We start from the raw sequence: 3,582 nt of genomic DNA on the forward strand, positions 1-3,582 counted from the left end.
TGGAGATAAGCCTCTTTGGAATGGTGTGGATTCACCTTCCATTACCCTTATATGTGACTACCTTTATGCTTCTTCACCTTCTTTTAGTTGGATCAACAATATTTGGCATAAAAATTGTACTCTTTGCATTCTATTTACTATTGGCTGGTTGTCTGAGATGCTCTCAAAACTACGAATACTCTCATGATAGACATTCTCTTGGCTAGAAACATTTCTTGCCATATTGAATGTTTATTATATTACTCATATAATGAATCTATCAATCATCTGCTCTGCTCGTGCACATTTTTTAACGAGTCCTGTGTGTCTTTTCTTTTCCAATTACTTCAGATATTATATCATATTTTCTCTATGGTTAACAATCCTAAAATGCTAAAAAAAAATAGTTAATATCTATTTATTGCATTGTCTACCATATATGTTTGAGAGAAATGCTAGAAGATTTGTGACTGTAATCACTACTGGTCCACTGTTCTCTTCAAGGTAAAATATGCAATTTTAACCAAATTCAATATTTGGGGAAAAATACATATGAGATGAGATTCACAAAGTTCTTTTAAGTCTCATGGGCTGCCAAATCATGCAAATTTCTTGTACTTGAATCAGATGACAGATTATCCACAAGTAACCTGCATATAATGGGCTACTCCCTTTTAAAGTAATGATGTCACTTTCCCTTATAGTTAGTGCAACACAATTGATTGGAAATGCTTTCTCGTTTTTTTTTGTTCCTTGCTTTACACTATTACCTTTACATTTGTATTTCAAGCAAGGCAGGCTGTTTTTTTAATTGCTCATTTCTTTAGGTATGGTTGGGTTGGGCTTCATATTCCTATTATATTTTTAGTCCTACTCATGTGAGGGCATTCATGATGCATCAATTTGGACTCAGCCCTCCTTTTTTTTTGTTTCATTTTCTTTATTTTGCGTACAACTTTTCATTATGATTTTGTTTCATTTTCTACTTGTAAGTTTGGTCCATATTATTATGTCCTCATTTTGATGCACATTTGACTTTTTGTAACCATTATTTTGAAGTGAAAAAAGTTGGGCTCTTTTCTCAAGTTTTCCCCACAAAGAAAGAGAGAATATTATGATAAATACTTTCACTTATATAATATTCTTATATTTAAAATGTTAATTTATTAATAAATATTCAAAAAATAAGTTAAACAAATTTAAGAGATTATTCATTTTAAAAGTTCCTAAAAATTTATCACTTAATATCTTTATCAAAGCAACACAAAATTTTTTGGCTCAACAATTATTTCAATTTATCAAGATATTTTGTAATTTATTTGGATATATATATATATACATACATTGGATCGTCCAAATAAAATAATCAAAGTGATAATTTTGTAAATACGAATATTTCAAGTTATTTATCACTTCTAATTCAATGTAACTTTCTGTTTTTCAACTCTGGAAACTATCCAAAGCTTTACACCTGAACTGGTGCACTTTGTCAAAGTCCCTGTGCATGCCCATTTGCAATTGCTTTTGCTTGATTAGGTCATTGTATACCCGGAAACATCCATAACTTTTCTTCATGGGCATGACATAAAGATCAATAGGTCTTACGGTCTCGAAGGCTCATATCAGAAATCAATTCATTCCCACAAACTGAGCCGACTTGCCGAAGTGGTCTACCTGACGAAATGGTAGAATTAGTCCAGGACAAACCAACTATCAAAGAAGATCATCATTACATGCAATGGCGTGTATCAATTCTTATTTAAAGTGTCGCTTGACAATCACGACGTGATCTTCTCATCAATACACCATGAACAAACATAATACCATACATGTAATTTCATACTTATTTTTTCCTAATTATCTTTTTTCTCCACCGGGAATTCATGAAGAAAACAAGCTCAAGTTATATGAACTCTCGGATAATATAACAGTCCCTGCATTCTAAAAAGGTTCAACATCCTCGATAATTTTCATTTATGAAATTATAAGGTGGGTGGTTTAACAACTAAACCAAGCTTAGTTTTTTATTTAGGAAATCCAAACAAGCTAGTTATTCTATTTGAAATTAAAATATAATTGAGCAAAGAGTATGGGCCGGGGGACCATTACATTCAATTATGCTTCACATGAGCTATGTGATATATATAAATCCAATGATTTTGAAAGAAATATGTGACGAGGTGCATATTTATATTGTTGCTTTATGAAGTGTATTCATCACAAGAAATTAGCTTAAAAATATGAAGGAACCAGCTATTTATTTACTATTGAATTATTAGTTTTTATGGTGGGAAGATTTGCATACCCATGCCAACAAAAATGATACAGGGGCATGTATATACATACCATATAATTCTTATGTATATATTTATCCAACACCTAAACATTCATGTACATGTCTACGGTGTACCACTCAAATATTTATGCTTCATTTAATCTGTCGGTGAAGCTCTGTTTTGTTTAGTGCAGTGTCGACGCCTCAAAAATTTGGACATTATGGATCGCACAGGCTCAGCTCCATCTACAGAACTGAATTTTGAAGAAGCTTCGCCGAAGTTCCCTCAAACAAAGCATGCATGCAAATTTCTCAAGGAGGTATTGTTAGAATATTTTGATATTTTTTTGATAGAATTATATTAGTTTTATGACTGGTCTTATAATTTTCTTTTTTAATTGATATATCATTAACAAATTTTTCATCAAACATGAATTTTGATGCCTGATATGAGTCTCGAGATAATATTTTGAGCAAGAAGTGTTGATAAAAAGTCAATCAAAACTCCAATTTTTAATAAACATGCAATCAAACTGACTGGCTCGACGAGACGGACCCAATGGTATCAAATTGGTCTAATTCGAGTCAAATCATGATCAGATCAAGTCCTTAAACCACATTTGGAAGCTTTTCGAGAATATTTGAAAAGACAAACCAATGTCAAATTTGACGAGTTCATAGTCGAATCGAGCATCTCCTCGACAAGATGAATCCAATGAGCACATGATTGCTCAATTCCGACATCATTAAGACACTCAAATGTTCATCAAATGTCTTCTAATCGAGGAAGCTCTTCGAGTTGTTACACTCAAATGTTCATCAAATGTCTTCTAATCGAGGGAAGCTCTTCGAGTTGTTTGATCAAAGTAGTTGATATTCTTGCATTAATTGAACACATAACTCTATAAATAGAGCCAAATCTCTCTCGTGAGGGGGGGGGGCTTGAGACATGAAGCTTTAAGAAAGAGCTGAAATCCAACATCGCTCTTATTGTCATTGATCACCGCCAACAACAGTTAACCACCGCTGATCGTCGTCGATCGTAACCAACCACTGTCAACTACCACTCATTGGTTGTCTCCGATCAGTATAGTTCACTTTCTGTTCTTTGCAACAAGTTTATCCACACATTGATGTTGTAATTCAAAAGACTTTATAATCATTTTCTGTCTGTAGGACAAGAAGTCTCTGTAATCATCAAATTATAATAGATTTTTACAATTAGGCTAGACCCCTGTGATTTTTCCCTTTCTGAGTTTTCCACGTCAAAATTTTTGGCGTCTCTCCTGGTTATTTTCATCTATCTGAGTGTGTGTTGAATCTTCGTG

The sequence above is a fragment of the Phalaenopsis equestris genome, unplaced genomic scaffold, assembly GCF_001263595.1.
Source record: "Phalaenopsis equestris unplaced genomic scaffold, ASM126359v1 Scaffold000002, whole genome shotgun sequence".
Classification (NCBI taxonomy): domain Eukaryota; kingdom Viridiplantae; phylum Streptophyta; class Magnoliopsida; order Asparagales; family Orchidaceae; genus Phalaenopsis; species Phalaenopsis equestris.